Source organism: Schistocerca serialis, chromosome 12, assembly GCF_023864345.2.
Source record: "Schistocerca serialis cubense isolate TAMUIC-IGC-003099 chromosome 12, iqSchSeri2.2, whole genome shotgun sequence".
NCBI lineage: Eukaryota > Metazoa > Arthropoda > Insecta > Orthoptera > Acrididae > Schistocerca > Schistocerca serialis.
Genome location: NC_064649.1, coordinates 138,187,408 through 138,212,275, shown reverse-complemented (window position 1 = coordinate 138,212,275; position 24,868 = coordinate 138,187,408). Strand labels below are relative to the sequence as shown.

Below are 24,868 nucleotides of genomic sequence, written 5' to 3'. Positions count from 1 at the left end.
CGATGAAACACAGAAATTGCATCCGAATTTAATACAAAAGTCACAATGTTGACTTAAGTACAAGAGGACTGACACTCTAACTTTCTATGATTTGAACCTCTCCTGTGAGTCCAGTTTTAGATTCCGATGATTCACTTCAGGTTTACTGTATCCCTTGGACCTTCTTATTGACGATGAGGCACAGAAATTGCATCCGAATTTAATACAAAAGTCACAATGCCGACTTAAGTACAAGAGGACTGACACTCTAACTTTCTGTGATTTGAACCTCTCCTGTGAGTCCTGTTTTCGATTCCGATGCTTCACTTCAGGTTTACTGTATCCCTTGGATCTTCTTATTGACGATGAAACACAGAAATTGCATCCGAATTTAATACAAAATACACACTGCCGACTTAAGTACAAGCAGACTGACACTCTCACTTTCTATGATTTGAACTTCTCCTGTGAGTCCAGTTTTAGATTCCGATGCTTCACTTCAGGTGTACTGTATCGCTTGGACCTTCTTATTGACGATGAAACACAGAAATTGCATCCGAATTTAATACAAAAGTCACAAAGACGACTTGAGTACAAGAGGACTGACACTCTAACTTTCTATGATTTGAACCTCTCCTGTGAGCCCAGTTTTAGATTTAGATGCTTCACTTCAGGTTTACTGTATCCCTTGGACCTTCTTATTAACGATGAAGCACAGAAATTGCATCCGAATTTAGTACAAATGTCACAATGCCGACTTAAGCACAAGAGGACTCACACTCTAACTTTCTGTGATTTGAACCTCTCCTGTGAGTCCAGTTTTCGATTTCGATGCTTCTCTTCAGGTTTACTGTATCCCTTGGACCTTCTTATTGGCGATGATACACAGAAATTGCATCCGAACTCAATACAATAGTCACAATGCCGACTTAAGTACAAGAGGACTGACACTCTAACTTTCCATGATTTGAACCTCTCCTGTGAGTCCAGTTTTAGATTCCGATGCTTCACTTCAGGTACTGTATCGCTTGGACCTTCTTATTGACGTTGAAACACAGAAATTGCCTCCGAATTTAATACAAAAGTCACAAAGCCGACTTGAGTACAAGAGGACTGACACTCTAACTTTCTATGATATGAACCTCTCCTGTGAGTCCAGTTTTAGATTCCGATGCTTCACTTCAGGTTTACTGTATCCCTTGGACCTTCTTATTGACGATGAAGCACAGAAATTGCATCCGAATTTAATACAAAAGTCACAATGCCGACTTAAGTACAAGAGGACTCACACTCTAACTTTCTATGATTTGAACCTCTCCTGTGGGTCCAGTTTTAGATTCCGATGCTTCTCTTCAGGTTTACTGTATCCCTTGGACCTTCTTATTGGCGATGAAACACAGAAATTGCATCCGAATTTAATACAATAGTCACAATGCCGACTTAAGTACAAGAAGACTGTCACACTAACTTTCTATGATTGTAACCTCTCCTGTGAGTCCAGTTTTAGATTCCGATGCTTCACTTCAGGTTTACTGTATCCCTTCGACCTTCGTATTGACGATGAAACACAGAAATTGCATCCGAAATTAATGCAAAAGTCACAATGCCGACTTAAGTACAAGAGGACTGACACACTAACTTTCCATGATTTGAACCTCTTCTGTGAGTCCAGTTTTTGATTCCGATGCTTCACTTCAGGTTTACTGTATCCCTTGGACCTTCTTATTGACGATGAAACACAGATATTGCATCCGAATATAATACAAAAGTCTCAATGCCGACTTAAGTACAAGAGGACTGACACTCTAACTTTCTATGATTTAAACCTCTCCTGTGAGTCCAGTTTTAGATTCCGATGATTCGCTACAGATTTACTGTATCCCCTGGACCTTCTTATTAACGATGAAACACAGAAATTGCATCCGAATTTGATACAAATGTCACAATGCCGACTAAAATACAAGAGGACCGAAACTCTAACTTTCTATGATTTGAACCTGTCCTGTGAGTCTAGTTTTAGATTCCGATGCTTCACTTCAGATTTACTGTATCCCTTGGACCTTCTTATTAACGATGAAACACACAAATTGCATCCGAATTTAATACAAAAGGCACAATGCCGACTTAAGTACAAGAGGGCTGACACTCTAACTTTCTATGGTTTGAATATCTCCTGTGAGTCCAGTTTAGGATTCCGATGCTTCACTTCAGGTTTACTGTATTCCTTGGACCTTCTTATTGACGATGAAACACAGAAATTGCATCCGAATTTAATACAAAAGTCTCAATGCTGACTTAAGTACAAGAGGACTGACACTCTAAATTTCTATGATTTGAACCTCTCCTGTGAGTCCAGTTTTAGATTCCGATGCTTAACTTCAGGTTTACCGTATACTTTGGACCTTCTTATTGACGATGAAACACAGAAATTGCATCCGAATTTAATACAAAGGTCACAATGCCGACATAAGTACAAGAGAACTGACACTCTAACTTTCCATGATTTGAACCCCTCCTGTGAGTCCAGTGGTAGAATCGGATACTTCACTTCAGGTTTACTGTATGCCTTGGCCCTTCTTATTGACGATGAAACACAGAAATTGCATCCGAATTTAATACAAATGTCTCAATACCGACTTAAGTACAAGATGACTGACACTCTAAATCTCTGTGATTTGAGCCTCTCCTGTGAGTCCTGTTTTCGATTCCGATGCTTCACTTCAGGTTTACTGTATCCCTTGGACCTTCTTATTGACGATGAAACACAGAAATTGCATCCGAATTTAATACAAAAGTCACAATGCCGACTTAAGTACAAGAGGACTGACACTCTAACTTTCTATGATTTGAACCTCTCCTGTGAGTCCAGTTTTAGATTCCGATGATTCACTTCAGGTTTACTGTATCCCTTGGACCTTCTTATTGACGACGAGGCACAGAAATTGCATCCGAATTTAATACAAAAGTCACATTGCCGACTTAAGTACAAGAGGACTGACACTCTAACTTTCTGTGATTTGAACCTCTCCTGTGAGTCCTGTTTTCGAGTCCGATGCTTCACTTCAGGTTTACTGTATCCCTTGGATCTTCTTATTGACGATGAAACACAGAAATTGCATCCGAATTTAATACAATATTCACAATGCCGACGTATGTACAAGCGGACAGACACTCTCACTTTCTATTATTTGAACCTCTCCTGTGAGTACAGTTTAAGATTCCGATGCTTCACTTCAGGTTTACTGTATCCCTTCGACCTTCGTATTGACGATGAAACACAGAAATTGCATCCGAAATTAATGTAAAAGTCACAATGCCGACTTAAGTGCAAGAGGTCTGACACACTAACTTTCCACGATTTGAACCTCTTCTGTGAGTCCAGTTTTTGATTCCGATGCTTCACTTCAGGTTTACTGTATTCCTTGGACCTTCTTATTGACGATGAAACACAGAAATTACATCCGAATTTATTACAAAAGTCACAATGCCGACTTAAGTACAAGAGGACTGACACTCTAACTTTCTAGTATTTGTACCTCTCCTGTGAGTCCAGTTTTAGATTCCGATGCTTCACTTCAGGTTTACTGTATCCCTTGGACCTTCTTATTGACGATGAAACACAGAAATTGCATCCGAATTTAATACAAAAGTCACAATGCCGACTTAAGTACAAGAGGACTGACACTCAAACTTTCTATGATTTGAACCTCTCCTGTGAGTCCAGTTTTAGATTCCGATGATTCACTTCAGGTTTACTGTATCCCTTGGACCTTCTTATTGACGACGAGGCACAGAAATTGCATCCGAATTTAATACAAAAGTCACAATGCCGACTTAAGTACAAGAGGACTGACACTCTAACTTTCTGTGATTTGAACCTCTCCTGTGAGTCCTGTTTTCGATTCCGATGCTTCACTTCAAGTTTACTGTATCCCTTGGATGTTCTTATTGACGATGAAACACAGAAATTGCATCCGAATTTAGTACAATATTCACAATGCCGACGTAAGTACAAGCGGACAGACACTCTCACTTTCTATTATTTGAACCTCTCCTGTGAGTACAGTTTAAGATTCCGATGCTTCACTTCAGGTTTACTGTATCCCTTCGACCTTCGTATTGACGATGAAACACAGAAATTGCATCCGAAATTAATGCAACAGTCACAATGCCGACTTAAGTACAAGAGGACTGACACACTAACTTTCCACGATTTGAACCTCTTCTGTGAGTCCAGTTTTTGATTCCGATGCTTCACTTCAGAATTACTGTATCCCTTGGACCTTCTTATTGACGATGAAACACAGATATTGCATCCGAATATAATACAAAAGTCTCAATGCCGACTTAAGTACAAGATGACTGACACACTAAATTTCTATGATTTGAACCTCTCCTGTGAGTCCAGTTTTAGATTCCGATGCTTCACTTCAGGTTTACTGTATCCCTTGGACCTTTATATTGACGATGAAACACAGAAATTGCATCCGACTTTAATACAGAAGTCACAATGCCGACTTAAGTACAAGAGAACTGACACTCTAACTTTCTATGATTTGAACCCCTCCTGTGAGTCCAGTTGTAGATTCGGATACTTCACTTCAGAATTACTGTATCCCTTGGACCTTCTTATTGACGATGAAACACAGAAATTGCATCCGAATTTAATACAAAAGTCACAATGCCGACTTAAGTACAAGAGGACAGACACTCTAACTTTCTATGATTTGAACCCCTCGTGTGAGTCCAGTTTTAGATTCCGATGATTCACTTCAGGTATACTGTATCCCTTGGACCTTATAAAATAAATAAAATAAAATAAAATAAAATAAAATATTAATTATTTTTATCTGTCTGATTGGCTCTCCTATGAGTCGTCAGGTTTTGGTTATTCGGTATCAGACGCTTGACAATGGCTTTTTCGTAAAGGCAATGTTACTCGTAGTTGACCGTGAAATAAAACTGAAATAATCGGACTTCGTAATTAAATCGTTTCCAAAGACTGCTGCGGTAGGTGCGGACTCATAATCTAAATCTCAATATTACAATAATTTGCCAGCCGTGCCAAAACGTCGTACAGAGGTGATTGTCTACTAAACAAAAAATTACACAGTTAGTTAAATCAGATATATTCAATGAATAAGCCTACAGTTCATAATCCTACTTACTTTTATAAATATAAATTCTTTACAGAATCGAGTGCCTAGTATGGTTGCAATTTTCTATATCATGAAATATGGCGGTGTGCCAGACAATAAACTAAAATACGTGCTTCCTGCACCACTTCAACGAGAGCTCTTCCTTTTTTTTTTTTAATCAAACATACGACTAACGAAAATGTACTTTTGTTTTATCAGCGACACAGCGCTGCAGTTGTGTGCCATAGGCTTTATTTATTTGTCACTGATTATTTATTTAATTAATATCTCGCGTTTCCGAGGAAACTCACGCTCGGCATGCAAATGTGCCTTTATATTGCCCCCTGAATTGCGAGGCGAAAGGACACACCTGCAGGCGAGCAATTCACCTAAAGGCACAAGAAAATCTAAGTTATCTACAACTATTTACATGACTTACATTATACTGTATATTATACACAAAATTTGAATGACGCGCGTGCGCCGAAAAAGTTCTTATGTTGGCAAAACAGAGTGCGCGCATGCGCAGAAGCGTCTGTGTAACTACGGCACTGCCGTTATTTCGTAAATTTTGATCACGCGGCACAGTATTGCAGTTCATATTGTTCGTGTGCGCGCGCATTTCTTAGTCGTTGCACAAAGAAAATATTCCACCAAGATTACATATGAAGACTACATTCTATGACAGGTAACTTAGTTTTAAAATTACAATATTTGTTATAATACAATACAACTTTAGATTGTTGAATGTTCTTAGTTACATAGCATTGCAATGAAATGCTTCAACGAAAAATGTTCTGTTGTTTCAGGTGCGTTGACCTATACACATGGTGTCGTTATCACAGTTCATATTCATCTGCTGCACAATAATTTTTTACAGGTTAGTATCGTCGTGGTAAAGTTTTTTGATCACAGTAACATCGTTGTATAACAACGTGATTAATACATAAGCGTGTCCATTTCCTATTTCCATTATAGTCGTTGTGATGCAGTTCGTTGTGACAAAAAGCATTGTTTATTACAGATCAGACGTGACCCGTCGAGTAATTAGTCCATATGCAGTTCGTTTTCGATATTCCGTGGAAGCTTGGTTGCAGAACCTCGGACGGCACATAGCTGGCGTCGATCCTTGGACAGTCCAGGTAAGCGTGTCCGTCACATTTCGAGAACATTTCATTCCCTGAAGTTCCAACCAAAATTCTTCCACCCGTCGTGTTGTTTTCTGGACAGGCACTTTGTGTCCATTTAATCCAGTTAACATCTTAAAGTTGGGTACTGTAGTAATGTCGCTAGACGATGCACGAATTATGCACTTCACATATTCAGTTTTTTTTTTTTTTAATATAGCTCACCTAAATGTTCGTGGTTACTCATCGAAGAAATCGTTCATCGCGTTAACAAAGGTACGATGCATCATGAATGTCATTAACAGTTTCTTTCACATAGGTTTCTGCGTAGTTGCAGACTTAGTAATGTACGTTAATGTCCGTGAATAGTGGTTCACTACGCAATTTTTTTTTTTTTTTTTTTAAAAAAAAGTTTTTCACATTTTGGCACTCGTTATCGTTCAAATTTTCACACAGTAACAGTTACATTATACATCAGTTTAAAAAAAACATAAGTAATAATACATACACACGTCACATATTTTCTTAGCATAAACATAATACAGTTGCACATAAACATGTTTACATCATCATTACATAGCTATAGGTTATTACATTGTGTCACATATGATTACATGAATTGCATCCTCTTTAGCGGTTTTGCTGGGATATTATCGATGTTTTTTTTTGTGATGTCATCTGAAATTAAGATAGGTTAGACACAACATTCATTACATCAGTAGGCAAGACCAGGCGTTTTCACTACTCAATAAATATTCAAAATAGTAAGAGAGAGAAAATGTTCGATTCCTCGCGTTTTGTGCGCGTGTGTAGTGTGTCTGTGTGGCCTTGACTACTGGTAGATGCTTTTCTTGCTGAGAGATGTGCGTCTAATCTATTTCTCGAAGTAAAAGATCGCTTCACAGATGACGTCTGTCGGTTCGTCAGGTGTCATAGCAAGTCAGTGGTACCTACAGTCACAAATGTTCCGTGAAAAATTTATATATCATTCACTGCTACGTAATCATAAATTTTACTTTAATATTCAGTCTTCTCGGTGGAACCGCGGCGTTGAAAGAAAAGTTCTTCTGTCTTCAACTGCGACTCTGGAACGCTGAAATGAAAATTTCTATACTACTTATTATCTGTGTTGTAGCAACAGAGTTTTTCGAGTTGCTTAGCAATATTTTGATGGGTATGACTTTTACATTATTCAGCATGAAATGCTCTAAGATCTCGGTGTGCGTATAGCCCAATAATTTTGTTAGTTCTACGATGTTGTAACAGATACGCACCAGGGTGCGGTATGTTAACAATTATATAAGGTCCTTCATATAGCAGACGCCACTTAGCGTTGCGTCGTTTGAGTGCAACAGATTTATGATGAGTACGAAGTAGTACAAGCATTCCTACCTCGAATTTTTGTTTTCTTTTTATTATGTTTCTGTGATGTTTGTTTCGTATCTGTGCGTGATGTGTCAGCGTAGTCAATACTTCTTTTATTTTCTGTTCAGGTGTGATTTCCTTGTCTGACAACTTAGGTAATGGTTCTATCCACTGATCGTTCTGTTTGCAATTGAACATGATCTCGTTAGGTGTGTAATTTGTATCGTAAATATTTAAGTTATTGTGTACGTCTTCGAAAAGACTTAGGTAGGACACCCAATTAGTATGTTTTGATGAAATATAGGTCCTCATGAATCGATTTAATTCTCGGAAAAGTCTCTCAGTCGCGTTACATTGTGGACTAAACCTCGAAATAAATATACTTTTAATGTTATTGTCCTTCAAGAAATTTCTCCATTTGTACCCAGAGTAGTATGCTGCATTATCTGACAGAATTGCTTTAGGTTTTCCCACGTGCGTCAGGTAATCACTTGAGAATCTTCGTATTATAGCATTTGCAGTGGCGGATTTTAAGGCATAAAGTTTTACGTGTTTAGAAAATATATCGTAAAAAGCTAAGATATATTTGACGCCTCCAGAGCTTGCTGGATGCGGTCCACTAATGTCAGTACACAGAATTTCCAGGGGTCTACCAGGTAAAATAGAATGTAAATCTGTTTTTGTGGATAAATTCTGAGGTTTTGATTTTTGACATATGACACATGTTTTTAGTTCCCTGTAAATTTTTCTTCTCATATTGCTAAAATAACAGTATGTACTGAGCTTTGCCAAACACTTTTTCGTCCCATAATGACCCCAAACTAAGTGTGTGTGCCAAATTAGATTACGTTCAGACTCTTTGGGAATGCATACACACCAGTTAGTAGCATTTGGATGTCGGCGGTAAAATAACACATCATTGTGTAACTTGTAATACTGAGTCAAAGGATGGTTGTGTTTTTCTACCAGTAATGTTATTATCTTATACCAGTGAGGATCAGATTTTTGTAATTCAGCCATGTTTCTGCACATATCAATATAATATTGGTGATACTGCTTGTCTTGCATTAAGAGAATCCTGTAGTCATTTATATTTTCTAAGTCACTGTTGGTATCATTCATACCTTGTGGAAGTCTAGACAAAGTGTCTGCAATGGTGTTGTCCTTACCTCTTATGTACTTAATTTCAAAAGAGTAGTTCTGAAGTGTAACTGCCCATCGTGATAGTCTAGGATGTACAAGTTTACAAGTTAACAAAAATGTCAGGGCCTGGTGATCGGTGTAAATTACCGTATGTTTTCCAAATAAATAATAATTGAATTTCTTGAATGCCCATACTATGGAAAGTGTTTCTAACTCAGTAGTGGAGTATGTACGCTCACATTCAGTTAGAGTGCGACTCGCAAACCCAATAATTCTTATCTGTTCCTCCTCTTTATTCTTTACAACTTGAAATAAGCAACAGCCCAAGCCAGTACGTGAAGCGTCACAAGTCATACAAAAATCTAAATTGAAATCTGGATGGCTCAAAATGTTAGCATTCACTAAAGCATGTTTAATTGTATTAAAGTCATTCTGGCACTGTTCCGACCAGATCCAAACTTGATTCCTTCTGAGTAGATTTAGCAGATGTTTACTGTTCAAAAGTGGTTGTGGCAAAAAACGTCTGAAAAATGAACATAGCCCAAGGAATGATTTTAACTGCTTTTTAGTTCGAGGGCTAGGAAAGTTTCTGATAGCATCTAATTTACTGGGATCCGGACGTATGCCCTGTGAATTAATGATATGTCCTAAATACTTTATCTCACTGCAACCAAATTTTGATTTTCTTAGGTTGGCTGTGACTCCAGCTTGTGCAAATTTTTCTAAAATTCTTTGAAGTGTGTCAACGTGTTCATTCCAGGATTGTGTAGCTATCAGTATATCATCTACATAGTGTGTGACTGTCTCAACTAAATCGTCGCCAAGCACGGTATCCAGGGCTGTAATGAATACCCCAGAGCTGACATTCAGTCCGAAGGGTAGAACACAAAACTGATAGGTTCGCCCCCCGAACATAAATGCAGTATATTTCCGAGAATCAGGAGTGATACCCACCTGCCAAAACGAATTAGCGAGATCTATTGTGGAAAATTATTTTGCATCTAGAAATTTCTGTAATTGCTCTTCTAAATTTTCAGGTTTTGTGTGAACCGGTAAAATTATTTCATTAATAGCTCGTGCGTCTAACACTAACCTAATGCCTCCATTTGATTTTTTGACAACAAGTAGAGGACTACAATAAGGTGAGGTGGATGGTTCAATGACCTTCCAGTCTAACATTTGTTTTAATTCTTGCCACACAGCAGGTCGTTGAGATAACGGTACGTTATATGTCTTATGGTAGAAGATCTTGTGAGGCTTAACTTCAATCTTGTACACATACGTGTTGATAACACCTAATCGTTTGGTAAAAACTTGTAAACATTTGGATAACACTTCCTGTAGTTTTATACGTTCATGTACACTGAGAGCTGTAGCTTCACTTATCTCATGATCAAGCAATGTTTTCAAGTCCATTAGCTCTCTGTCAGATGAGTGTGTTTGCATGTCTTGAATGTCTTTGTCAAGTACTAACTGTACCTTGTACCCTGTACAGTGTTTGTCATGCTTTAGAGTTCTCCTGTCCAAATCAATAATAATTACACTGCCTTTATCATTTAAATTACATTTACCTTTGGAGAAGTCTATAATGCAGTCCTTCTCGCTCATAATATCTATTCCTAATATGCAATTTGTCACAAGGTTTTGTACAACCAGGAATGGCCATTGTACGGTTCCATTACCTATTTTAACGTTTACAAAAACTTGCTTCGTAACCCTACATGACTTATTACCTAGTGCAGTAGTTATTTTACAGTTTTGGGCAGGAAACTCAGGCACAGGTTCCAATTCACACATCTTTTTATAAAAATTAAAAGATAAAACGCTCACAGCTGCACCTGTATCTAGGATAATAGTAGTTGGAATCCCACCTACTACACCAGTAGTGGATGCTAAAACAATTTCATTTGTGTTTAAACGACATTGTGTACTGTCTTGTAAAAGTTCATCTGATATATTGTTATCGTGGTTGTATCTTACAAATAAAACAGGTAGTTTTTGTTTAGAATTACTCGGCATATCATTATTCTGTTGTTCAAGTGTGGTGTCAAATAACTGATTAACATTGAAGCCGCCCCCCAAGGATTCTTCAGCCACGACCTGGGGCAAAGTAGTGACTGTTTCTAGTTTGTTGGATTATCATTTGTACTAGGTACTGACACAGATTGAGGTTGTGCATCAGGTGTCATTTCTATTATATTCACATTCGGATATTGCCTATTATGATCTCCAAACTTTTGCGGTTGTTGTTGCTGTTGCGCATTATAACTTACCTGTCGGTCGTAAGGTATGCTCCAATTTTGACCTGGTGGCTGCTGTGGTAAAGCAGAGTTTGAATGAAAGTACTGATCGTTACGAGTCCAACCTTGATGCTGTCTTGGCTCGTAGTTATTATTATTTCTATTTCTGTTTGTGTTTTTGTTATTACCTTTGTATCCGTTGTTACCGTTGCAGTTATTACCGCGGTGCCTTTTGTATGGATTGCCGCATGAAATGTTATTACTGTTGTAACTATTGTTCGTATTGGAATACGCGTGTTGATTTTGATTTCCGTACTGAGACGGCATGTGAGTTTGCTGTTTTTGTTGTACCGCGTATCCAACTGTGGGCGCGCCAGAATTGTGTTGGCAAGCCTGCATGTTTTGCATACCACTAGTGTAAACATTGTGGCTGCTGTTTTGCCGCGCGAAGCGCTGATCTTCAAGTAACATGTCAACCGAATCTAAAGCTGTTAAAAAATAATCTGAATCGTCATCCGGGATATGTAGAAGTTTTTCCTTAATGTTGAAAGGCAATTTGGCCTTCAACGCTCGGAGTATATCACGTGTTGCGACTGGTTCGTCTAAAAAATGTCCCATGTTCAAGTATTTTTCAAAATATCTGCGTAAGTTACCATTTTTACTGTTAAAAGTTTCAGGTTCTAAAATTTGTCTCCTGAGTCGCTCCTGGACGGATTGCGACCAGAATTTGTTCAGAAAGGCACGCTCAAACTCACTGTACGTGGTACATACGTCAGCTTGACTGTATGCCCAGACAGCTGCATCGCCTTGGATGTAACCGACAATATATGAAATCTTTTTCCGGTCACTCCAAGTGCGTGGAAATGCGTTACTAAAAGATTTAAGAAAAATCACCGGATGAATGGTTCGTTTCTCTGGGATAAAAGCCTGAAATTGCCTGTGTTTTATTAAGCTTTCGTCTTCCTTTGCATTATGATATGGATTTGTTCCACTGTAATTACTGCAATGCTCAGCTGGCGAGTAATTACGATAATGTTGCTGTGGTTTACCATGATAATAGCTTGTGTTTGTGGTTGCACGCCGTGGTATGTGTTGTAGTCGTGGTGTGTTTTGTTCTTGTGTGTTTGTGGTGTGCGGTATGTGTGCGTCATACTCGAATGTATATTGGTTTCTGAACTGTACATTTTGACTGATATTTTCGTTACATTCAGACTGTGGTTGATCGGTGAATTGTCTCATGGGTGCAGTGACGGATTGTACTGCGTCACTAATCAGCTGTTTGTTATTAGTGATGTATTCCGCTACGGAGTCGTGCACAATTGTTGGTAAATTTTCACGTATGCATCTATCAAAATGTTTGTCTTTGTTCTCTACCCAATCATGAAATTCTTTATTAATATTTTGAAAATGAGCTGTGGCATCAGATTGTAAGATGTCAGTCAGGTGTTGTTCAACATCGTCAAATTTATTCTGCACGTCAGTAATTCGTTTTTCAAGGTTGTCGTGTACTGAAGGATATGTTTGAATTTGTTCAGTAAGAGCTTCACACGTGACATTAAGGTTTTTTAATTGTTTCTGTAAAAGTGCTACGTCATTTGTAGTCTTTTCTTGTCTCGTATTAAGCTTGGAAAATTTCGTACTGAGTTCAGTCATCTGTTCGGTCAGTGTGGCGTCTATAAGTTCCACACGTTTACACAAAGTGTCATTACATGCCTTGATTGCTATGAGATCAGATTTAATTTCGTCATTTTGTGTCTTTAACTGTTCATTTTGTGTCTTTAAGGTTGCCATGTTTTCCGCGTTCTGCATCCTTAAGGTTGCCATATTTTCTGCGTTTTGTTTCATTAGCATTTGTAACATGTTGGCAATGTTTACTGTTTGCAAGGTCTCTGCCCCCGCCGCGTCATTAGACGTGACGTCATGTATTAACATGGGCTCTGACTGAGACTTTGAAATTTTTGTGGTGGACGGCCTATTGTCAAAATTTCCGTTGACACTTGCGTCAATATTTGATGTATCGTCACTACCGGTTGCTGTCGTAAAGTCATTTTCTAACATTTGTCTCTCGTCCGAGTCGGATTGCGTCTGAATAGTACGTCTTTGCTGTTCCATTTTTGCGTATTGTTTTCTAGTTATTACCATGCCACACGTGCTATATATTTCAAGAAATTAATGTTTGACACTGGTTTTAAAATAAAATGCAGTTGAGCATGAATCGGTCGTAGCAACAATGGCTGTCTGTTAATTTAAAAATATAAACTGAATTTGAGATTATTGGTAATGGCTGCTGGCCATGTTACATGATATCGTACAGAAGTCGGCCATATTGTACACTCGTGTATTGGTATTGTTGCATACGTTATTGTTTAAGGAAAAATACTGAGAATGGAATTTATCACTGAAACTGTTATGCGGAAAAGAAACACTACAGAATTTTACTGAAAAGCTAATACACTGAATTATACGTCTGGTCAAGCCTGCTAATGCAAAGATGCTGCGTCTTACCTTATTTTGCTGGAAGCTTCTTTGCGTCTTCCCGCAAAATTTTATAATTGGCAAATATCTTCTGATTTTTTTTTATTTCTCATATAGTCAAGTCCAGGACCAGAAGGTTGATTTTTCACATGAAACAAAGAGAACAATGTAACAAATGACAAAATAACAAGTCCGACACGCAGTCGCCAATATAAAATAAATAAAATAAAATAAAATAAAATAAAATATTAATTATTTTTATCTGTCTGATTGGCTCTCCTATGAGTCGTCAGGTTTTGGTTATTCGGTATCAGACGCTTGACAATGGCTTTTTCGTAAAGGCAATGTTACTCGTAGTTGACCGTGAAATAAAACTGAAATAATCGGACTTCGTAATTAAATCGTTTCCAAAGACTGCTGCGGTAGGTGCGGACTCATAATCTAAATCTCAATATTACAATAATTTGCCAGCCATGCCAAAACGTCGTACAGAGGTGATTGTCTACTAAACAAAAAATTACACAGTTAGTTAAATCAGATATATTCAATGAATAAGCCTACAGTTCATAATCCTACTTACTTTTATAAATATAAATTCTTTACAGAATCGAGTGCCTAGTATGGTTGCAATTTTCTATATCATGAAATATGGCGGTGTGCCAGACAATAAACTAAAATACGTGCTTCTCGCACCACTTCAACGAGAGCTCTTCCTTTTTTTTTTTTTAATCAAACATACGACTAACGAAAATGTACTTTTGTTTTATCAGCGACACAGCGCTGCAGTTGTGTGCCATAGGCTTTATTTATTTGTCACTGATTATTTATTTAATTAATATCTCGCGTTTCCGAGGAAACTCACGCTCGGCATGCAAATGACAATGCCGACTTAAGTACAAGAGAACTGACACTCTAACTTTCTATGATTTGAACCCCTCCTGTGAGTCCAGTTGTAGATTTGGATACTTCACTTCAGAATTACTGTATCCCTTGGACCTTCTTATTGACGATGAAACCCAGAAATTGCATCCGAATTTAATACAAAAGTCACAATGCCGACTTAAGTACAAGAGGACAGACACTCTAACTTTCTATGATTTGAACCCCTTGTGTGAGTCCAGTTTTAGATTCCGATGATTCACTTCAGGTATACTGTATCCCTTGGACCTTCTTATTGATGACGAGGCACAGAAATTGCATCCGAATTTAATACAAAAGTCACAATGCGGACTTAAGTACAAGAGGACTGACACTCTACCTTTCTGTGATTTGAACCTCTCCTGTGAGTCCTGTTTTCGATTCCGATGCTTCACTTCTGGTTTACTGTATCCCTTGGATCTTCTTATTGACGATGAAACACAGAAATGGCATCCGAATTTAATACAATATTCACAATGCCGACGTAAGTACAAGCGGACAGACACTCTCACTTTCTATTATTTGAACCTCTCCTGTGAGGCCAGTTTTAGATTCCGATGCTTCACTTCAGGTTTACTGTATCCCTTGGACCTTCTTATTGACGATGAAGCACAGAAATTGGATCCGAATTTAATACAAAAGTGACAATGCCGTTTTAAGTACAAGAGGACTGACACTCTAGCTTTCTGTGATTTGAACCTCTCCCGTGAGACCAGTTTTCGATTCCGATGCTTCACTTCTGGTTTACTGTATCCCTAAGACCTTCTTATTGACGATGAATCACAGATATTGCATCCGAATATATTAAATAATTCACAATGCCGACTTAAATACAATCGGACTGACACTCTCACTTTCTAAGATTTGAACCTCTCCTGTTAGTCCAGTTGTAGATTCCGATGCTTCACTTCAGGTTTACTGTATCCCTTGGACCTTCTTATTAACGATGAAACACAGAAATTGCATCCGAATTTGATACAAATGTCACAATGCCGACTAAAATACAAGAGGACCGAAACTCTAACTTTCTATGATTTGAACCTGTCCTGTGAGTCCAGTTTTAGATTCCGCTGCTTCACTTCAGATTTACTGTATCCCTTGGACCTTCTTATTAACGATGAAACACACAAGTTGCATTCGAATTTAATACAAAAGGCACAATGCCGACTTAAGTACAAGAGGACTGACACTCTAACTTTCTATGGTCTGAATATTTCCTGTGAGTCCAGTTTTTGTTTCCGATGCTTCACTTCAGATTTACTGTATCCCTTGGACCTTCTTATTAACGATGAAACACAGAAATTGCATACGAATGTAATACAAAAGGCACAATGCCGACTTAAGTACAAGAGGACTGACACTCTAACTTTCTATGGTTTGAATATCTCCTGTGAGACCAGTTTTAGATTCCGATGCTTCACTTCAGGTTTACTGCATTCCTTGGACCTTCTTATTGACGATGAAACACAAAAATTGCATCCGAATTTAATACAAAAGTCTCATTACCTACTTAAGTACAAGAGGACTGACACTCTAACTTTCTATGATTTAAAACTCTCCTGTGGGTCCAGTTTTAGATTCCGATGCTTCACTTCAGGTTTACTGTATCCCTTGGACCTTCTTATTCACGATGAAACACAGAAATTGCATCCGAATTTAATACAAAAGTCACAATGCCGACTTAAGTACAAGAGGACAGACACTCTAACTTTCTATGATTTGAACCTCTCGTGTGAGTCCAGTTTTAGATTCCGATGATTCGCTTCAGGTATACTGTATCCCTTGGACCTTCTTATTGATGACGAGGCACAAAAATTGCATCCGAATTTAATACAAAAGTCACAATGCCGACTTAAGTACAAGAGGACTGACACTCTACCTTTCTGTGATTTGAACCTCTCCTGTGAGTCCTGTTTTCGATTCCGATGCTTCACTTCTGGTTTACTGTATCCCTTGGATCTTCTTATTGACGATGAAACACAGAAATGGCATCCGAATTTAATACAATATTCACAATGCCGACGTAAGTACAAGCGGACAGACACTCTCACTTTCTATTATTTGAACCTCTCCTGTGAGTCCAGTTTTAGATTCCGATGCTTCACTTCAGGTTTACTGTATCCCTTGGACCTTCTTATTGACGATGAAGCACAGAAATTGGATCCGAATTTAATACAAAAGTCACAATGCCGTTTTAAGTACAAGAGGACTGACATACTTTCTGTGATTTGAACCTCTCCTGTGAGACCAGTTTTCGATTCCGATGCTTCACTTCTGGTTTACTGTATCCCTAAGACCTTCTTATTGACGATGAAACACAGATATTGCATCCGAATATATTACATAATTCACAATGCCGACTTAAATACAAGCGGACTGACACTCTCACTTTCTATGATTTGAACCTCTCCTGTTAGTCCAGTTGTAGATTCCGATGCTTCACTTCAGGTTTACTGTATCCCTTGGACCTTCTTATTGACGATGAAACACAGAAATTGCATCTGAATTTAATAGAAAAGGCACAATGCCGACTTAAGTACAAGAGGACTGACACTCTAACTTTCTATGATTTGAACCCCTCCTGTGAGTCCAGTTGTAGATTCCGATACTTCACTTCAGGTTTACTGTATCCCTTGGACCTTCTTATTGACGATGAAACACAGAAATTGCATCCGAATTTAATACAAACGCCACAATGCCGACTTAAGTACAAGAGGTCTGACACTCTAACTTTCTATGATTTGAACCTCTAGTGTAAGTACAGTTTTAGATTCCGGTGCTTCATTTCAGGTTTACTGTATCCCTTGGACCTTCTTATTGACGATGAAACACAGAAATTGCATCCGAATTTAATACAAAAATCACAATGCCGACTTAAGTACAAGAGGACTGACACTCTAACTTTCTATGATTTGAACCACTCCTGTGAGTCCAGTTTTAGATTCCGATGCTTCACTTCAGGTTTACTGTATCTCTTGGACCTTCATATTCACGATGATACAAAGAAATTGCATCGGTATGAAATACAAGGGGCACAATGCCAACATAAGTACAAGAAGACTGACTCTTCTTACTGTCTATGTGTTGAGCCTTTCCTGTGAGACCAGTTTTTGTCTCCGATGCTTCACTTCACGTTTACTGTATCCCTTGGTCCTTCATATTGACAACGAAACACAGATTTTGCATCGGAAATAAATGTTTAAGGCACATTGCCGACTTAAGTACAAGAATACTGAGTCTTCCTCCTGTATATATTTTCAGCCCTTCCTGTAATTCCAGTTTTAGATTCCGATGCTTCTCCTCAGTTTTTACTGTTTCCCTTGGACCTTTTTATTGACGATGAAACACAGAAATTGCTTCGGAATTAAATACAAAAGGCACAATGCCGACTTAAGTTCAAGAGGTCAGACTCTTCATACAGTCTATGATTTGAGCCTTTCCTGTGAGACCACTTTTAGATTCCGATGCTTCACTTCAGGTTTACTGTATCCCTTGGACCTTCTTACTGACGATGAAACACAGATATTGCATCGGAATTAAATACAAAGGGCACAATGCCGACTTAAGTACAAGAAGACTGACCCTTCTTATTGTTTATGTTCTGAAAATTTCCTGAGAGACATGTTCTAGATTCCGATGCGTAACTTTCGGTTTACTGTTTCCCTTGGACGTTCTTATTGACGAAGAAACACTTAAATTGCATCGGAATTAAATACAAAAGGCACAATGCCGACTTAAGTACAAGAGGAAAGTCTCTCCTTACTGTCTAAGTTTTGAACCTTTCCTGTGGGACCAGTTTTAGATTCCGATGCTTCACTTCAGATTTTCTGTATCCCTTGGACCTTCATATTGACGATGAAACACAGGAATTCCATCGGAATTAAACTCAAAAGGCACAATAACGATTTAAGTACAAGCAGATAGAGTCTTCTTCCTGTATATGCTTTCAGCCTTTCCTGTGAGACCACATTTACATTCCGATGCTTCACTTCAGGTTTGCTGTATCCATTGGACCTTCATATTGACGATGAAATACAGAAATTGTATCGGAATTAAATACAAAAGGCTCAACGCCGACTTAAGTACAAGAAGACTGACTCTTCTTACTGTCTATGATTTGAGCTTTTCCTGTGAGACCAGTTTTAGATTCCGATGCTTCACTTCAGGTCTGCTGTATCCCTTGGCCCTTCATATTCACGATGAAACACAGAAATTGCATCGGTATTAAATACAAGGTGCACAAAGCCAACTTAAGTACAAAATAATTGAGTCATCTTCCTTTATATGTTTTCACCCTTTCCTGTGAGACCACTTTTAGATTCCGATGCTTCACTTCGGGATTACTGTATCCCTTGGACCTTCATGTTGACGATGAAACTTAGAAATTCTATCGTAATTTAATACAAAAGGCACAATGCCGACTTAAGTACGAGAAGACTGACTCTACTTACAGTCTATGATAAGAGACTTTCCTGTGAGACCAGTTTTAGATTCCGATGCTTCACTTCACGTTTACTGTATCCCTTGGACCTTCATATTGACGATGACACACGGAAATTGCATTGGAATAAAATATAAAAGGCAGAATGCCAATTTAAGTACATGAAGACTGAGTATTCTTCCTGAACATGTTTTCAGCCTTTCCTGTGGTACCTGTTTTAGATTCCGATGCTTCACTTCACGTTTACTGTATCCGCTGGACCGTCATATTGACGATGAAACATAGAAATAGCATCGGAATTAAATACAAAAGGCACAATGCCGACTTCAGTACAAGATGACTGACTCTTCTTCCTGTATATGATTTTGAGCTTTTCCTGTGAGATCAGTTATAGATTCCGATGCGTCACTTCAGGTTACTGTATTCTTTGGACCTTCATATTCACGATGAAATACAGAAGTTGCGTCGTTATTAAATACAAAAAGCACGATGCCGACTTAAGTACAGGGAAACTGACTCTTCTTACTGCCTATTTTTTGAGCCTCACCTGTGAGACCAGTTTTACATTCCAATGCTTCACTTCAGGTTTACTGTATCCCTTAGACCTTCATATTGACGATGACACACGGAAATTGCATTGGAATTAAATATAAAAGGCAGAATGCCAATTTAAGTACAAGAAGACTGAGTCTTCTTCCTGAATATGTTTTCACCCTTTCCTGTGAGACCTGTTTTAGATTCCTATGCTTCACTTCAGGTTTACTGTATCCCTTATACCTTCATATTGGCGATGAAACACAGAAATTGCATCGGAATTAAATACAAAAGGCACAATGCCGACTTAAGTACAAGAAGACGGACTCCTCTTGCTGTCTATGATTTGTGCCTTTCCTGTGAGACCAGTTTTAGATTCCGATGCTTCACTTCAGGTTTTCGTGTATCCCTTGGACCTTCATATGGACGATGAAACACAGAAATTCCATCGGAAATAAATACAAAAGGCACAATCCAGATTTAAGTACAAGAATACTGAGCCTTCTTCCTGAATATGTTTTGAGCCATTCCTGTGAGACCAGTTTTAGATTCCGATGCTTCACTTCAGGTTTACTGTATCCCTTGGATCTTCATATTGACGATGAAACACAGAAATTGAATCGGAATTAAATTCAAAAGTCAAAATGCCGACTTAAGTGCAAGAAGACGGACCCTTCTTATTGTCATTGATTTGAGCCGTTCCTGTGAGACCAGTTTTAGATTCCGATGCTTCACTTCAGGTTTTTCTGTATCCCTTGGACCTTCACATTGACGATGAAAGACAGAAATTGCATAGAAATAAATACAAAAGGCACATTACCGACTTAAGTACAAGAAGACTGAGTCTTCTTCCTGTATATGTTTTCAGCCTTTCCTGTGAGACCAGTTGTAGATTCCGAAGCTTCACCTCAATTTTACTGTATCCCCTGGACCTTCATATTGGCGATGGAACACAGATATTGCGTCGGTCTTAAATACAAAAGGCACAATGCCAAGTTAAGTACAAGGAGACTGACTCTCCATACTGTCTATGTTTTGAGTTTTTCCTGTGAGACCGGTTTTAGATTCTGATGCTTCACTTCAGGTTTACTGTATCCCTTGGACCTTCATATTGACGATGACACACGGAAATTGCATCGGAATTAAATATAAATAACAGAATGCCAATTTAAGTACAAGAAGACTGAGTCTTCTTCCTGAATATGTTTTCAGACTTTCCTGTGAGACCAGTTTTAGATTCCGATGCTTCACTTCAGGTTTTTGTGTATCCCATGGACCTTCATATGGACGATGAAACACAGAAACTACATCGGAAATAAATACAAAAAGCTCAATCCCGATTTAAGGACAAGAAGACTGAGAGTTCTTCCTGAGTATGTTTTGAGCCATTCCTGTGAGACCAGTTTTAGATTCCGATGCTTCACTTCAGGTTTACATTATCCCTTACACCTTCATATTGACGATGACACACGGAAATTGCATCGGAATTAAATATAAAAGGCAGAATGCCAATTTAAGTACAAGAAGACTGAGTCTTCTTCCTGAATATGTTTTCACCCTTTCCTGTGAGACCTGTTTTAGATTCCTATGCTTCACTTCAGGTTTACTGTAACCCTTATACCTTCATATTGGCGATGAAACACAGAAATTGCATCGGATTTAAATACAAAAGGCACAATGCCGACATAAGTACAAGAAGACGGACTCCTCTTGCTGTCTATGATTTGTGCCTTTCCTGTGAGACCAGTTTTAGATTCCAATGCTTCACTTCAGGTTTTCGTGTATCCCTTGGACCTTCATATGGACGATGAAACACAGAAATTCCATCGGAAATAAATACAAAAGGCACAATCCCGATTTAAGTACAAGAAGACTGAGTCTTCTTCCTGAATATGTTTTCAGACTTTCCTGTGAGACCAGTTTTAGATTCCGATGCTTCACTTCAGGTTTTTGTGTATCCCATGTACCTTCATATGGACGATGAAACACAGAAACTCCATCGGAAATAAATACAAAAGGCTCAATCCCGATTTAAGTACAAGAAGACTGAGAGTTCTTGCTGAATATGTTTTGAGCCATTCCTGTGAGACCAGTTTTAGATTCCGATGCTTCACTTCAGGTTTACTGTATCCCTTGGACCTTCATATTGACGATGAAACACAGAAATTGCATCGGAATTAAATACAAATGTCAAAATGCCGACTTAAGTGCAAGAAGACGGACCCTTCTTATTGTCTATTATTTGTGCCTTTACTGTGAGACAAGTTTTAGATTCCGATGCTTCTCTTCAGGTTTCTCTGTATCCCTTGGACCCTCATATTGACGATGAAACACAGAAATTGCATCGAAATGATATACAAAAATCACAATACCGACTTAAGTACAAGAAGACAGACTCTTCTTACTGTCTATGTTTTGAGCCTTTCCTGTGAGACCAGTTTCAGATTCCGATGCTTCACTTCAGGTTTACGGTAACCCTTGGATATTCACATTGACGATGAAACACAGAAATTGCATCGGAATTAAATACAAAACGCACAATGTCGACTTAAGTACAAGAAGGCTGTCTCTTCTTACTGTCCATGATTTGAGCCTTTCCTGTGAGACCACTTTTAGATTCCGATGCTTCACTTCAGGTTTACTGTATCCCTTGGACCTTCATATTGACGATGAAACACAGAAATTGCATCGGATTTACATACAAAAGTCACAATGACGACTTAAGTACAAGAAGACGGACCCTTCTTACTGTCTATGATTTGAGCCATTCCTGTGAGACCAGTTTTAGATTCCGATGCTTCACTTCAGGTTTTTCTGTATCCCTTGGACATTTATATTGACGATGAAACACAGATATTACATCGGAAATAAATACAAAAGGCACAATGCCGATTTAATTACAAGAGGACTGAGTGTTCTCCCTGAATATGTTTTCAGCCTTTCCTGTGAGGCCAGTTTTAGATTCCTATGCTGCCATTCAGGTTTACTGTATCCCTTGGACCTTCATATTGACGATGAAACACAGAAATTTCATCGGAATTACATACAAAAGTCACAATGCCGACTTAAGTACAAGAAGACAGACTCTTGTTACTGTCTATGTTTTGAGCCTTTCCTGTGAGACCAGTTTTAGATTCCGATGCTTCACTTAAGGTTTACTGTATCCCTTGGACCTTCATATTGACGATGAAACACAGATATTGCATCGGAATTAAATACAAGAGACACATTGCCGACTTAAGTACAAGAAGACGGTCTCTTCTTATTGTATTTGATTTGACCCTTTCCTGTGAGACCGGTTTTAGATTCCTATGCTTCACCTCAGGTTTACTGTGTCCCATGGACCTTCATATTGACGATGAAACATAGAAATTGCATCGGAATTAAATACAAAAGGCACAATCCCGATTTAACTACAAGAAGACTGAGTCTTCTTCCTAAATATGTTTTCAGCCTCTCCTGTAAGACCAGTTTTATATTCAGATTCTTCACTTCAGGTTAACTGTATCCTTTGGACCTTCATATTGACGATGAAACACAGAAATTTCATCGGAGATAAATACAAAAGCACAATGCCGACTTACGTAAAAGAGGAATGTCTCTTCTTACTGTCTATGTTGTGAACCTTTCCTATGAGTCCAGCTTTAGATTCCGATGATTCACTTAAGGTTTTGTGTATCCCTTGGACCTTCTTATTGACGATGAAACACAGAAATTGCATCGGAATTAAATACAAAAGGCACAATGCCGACTTAAGTACAAGTAGACTGACTCTTCTTACTGTCTATGTTTTGAGCATTTCCTTTGACAGCAGTTTTAGATTCTGATGCTTCACTTCAGGTTTACTGTATCCCATGGACCTTCATATTGACGATGAAACACCGAAATTGCAACGGAATTAAATATAAAAGGCAAAATGCCAATTTAAGTACAAAATGACTGAGTCTTCTTCCTAAATATGTTTTCAGCCTTTCCTGTGAGACAAGTTTGAGATTCCTATGCTTCACTTCAAGTTTACTGTATTCCTTGGACCTTCATATTGACGATGAAACCCAAAAAATGCATCGGAATTATATGCAAAAGGCACAATGCCGAATTAAGTACAAGAAGACGGAGTCTTTTTTCTGAATATGCTTTCAGCCTCTCCTGTGAGACCAGTTTTAGATTCCGGTGCTTCACTTCAGGTTTACTGTGTCCCTTGGACCTTCATATTGACGATGAAATACAGAAATTGCATCGGAAATAGATACAAAATTCAAGGCCGTCTTAAGTACAAGAAGACAGGCCCTTCTTACTGTCTACGTTTTGAGCCTCTCCTATGAGACCAGTTTTAGATTCGGATGCTTCACTTCAGGTTTACTGTATCCCTTTTACCTTCATAATGACTATGAAACACAGATATTACATCGGAAATAAATACAAAAGGCACAATGCCGATTTAATTACAAGAGGACTGAGTGTTCTCCCTGAATATGTTTTCAGCCTTTCCTGTGAGGCCAGTTTTAGATTCCTATGCTGCCATTCAGGTTTACTGTATCCCTTGGACCTTCATATTGACGATGAAACACAGAAATTGCATCGGAATTCTATGCAAAAGGCACAATCCCGATTTAAGTACAAGAAGACGGAGTCTTTTTCCTGAATATGTTTTCAGCCTCTCCTATGAGACCAGTATTAGATTCCGATGCTTGACTTCAAGTTTACTGTATCCCTTGGACCTTCATATTGACGATGGAACACAGAAATTGCGTCGGTATTAAATACAAAACGCACAATGCCGACTTAAGTACAATAAGACGGACTCCTCTTGCTGTCTATGATTTGTGCCTTTCCTGTGAGACCAGTTTTAGATTCCGATGCTTCACTTCAGGTTTTTGTGTATCCCTTGGACCTTCATATGGACGATGAAACAAAGAAATTCCATCGGAAATAAATACATAAGGCACAATCCCGATTAATGTACAAGAAGACTGAGATTTCTTCCTGAATATGTTTTGAGCCTTTCCTGTGAGACCAGTTTTAGATTCCTATGCTTCACTTCAGGTTTACTGTATCCCTTGGAGCTTCATATTGACGATGAACCACAGAAATTGCATCGGAATTAAATACAAAAGGCAAAATGCCAATTTAAGTGCAGGATGACGGTGTCTTCCTCCTGTTTATGTTTTCGCCCTTTCCTGTTAGACCAGTTTTAGTTTCCGAAGCTTCACTTAAGGTTTACTGTATCCCTTGGACCTTCTTATTGACGATGAAACACAGAAATTGCATCGGAATTATATGCAAAAGGCACAATCCCGAATTAAGTACCAGAAGACTGAGTCTTTTTTCTGAATATGCTTTCAGCCTCTCCTGTGAGACCAGTTTTAGATTCCCGTGCTTCACTTCCGGTTTACTGTATCCCTTGGACCTTCATATTGACGATGATACACAGAAATTGTATCGGTATTAAATACAAAAGGCAAAATGCCAATTTAAGTGCAGGATGACTGTGTCTTCTTCCTGTATATG

General features: G+C 38.5%; 1 long non-coding RNA gene across 1 annotated transcript; it reads left to right on the top strand.

The window, feature by feature from the left end:
• Nucleotides 1–5,692: 5,692 nt before the first annotated feature.
• Nucleotides 5,693–6,259, top strand: LOC126428080 (uncharacterized). The gene is made up of 3 exons (XR_007576769.1): nucleotides 5,693–5,805; nucleotides 5,927–5,997; nucleotides 6,142–6,259. It is a non-coding gene; the product is annotated as an uncharacterized LOC126428080 (long non-coding RNA).
• Nucleotides 6,260–24,868: the final 18,609 nt, after the last annotated feature.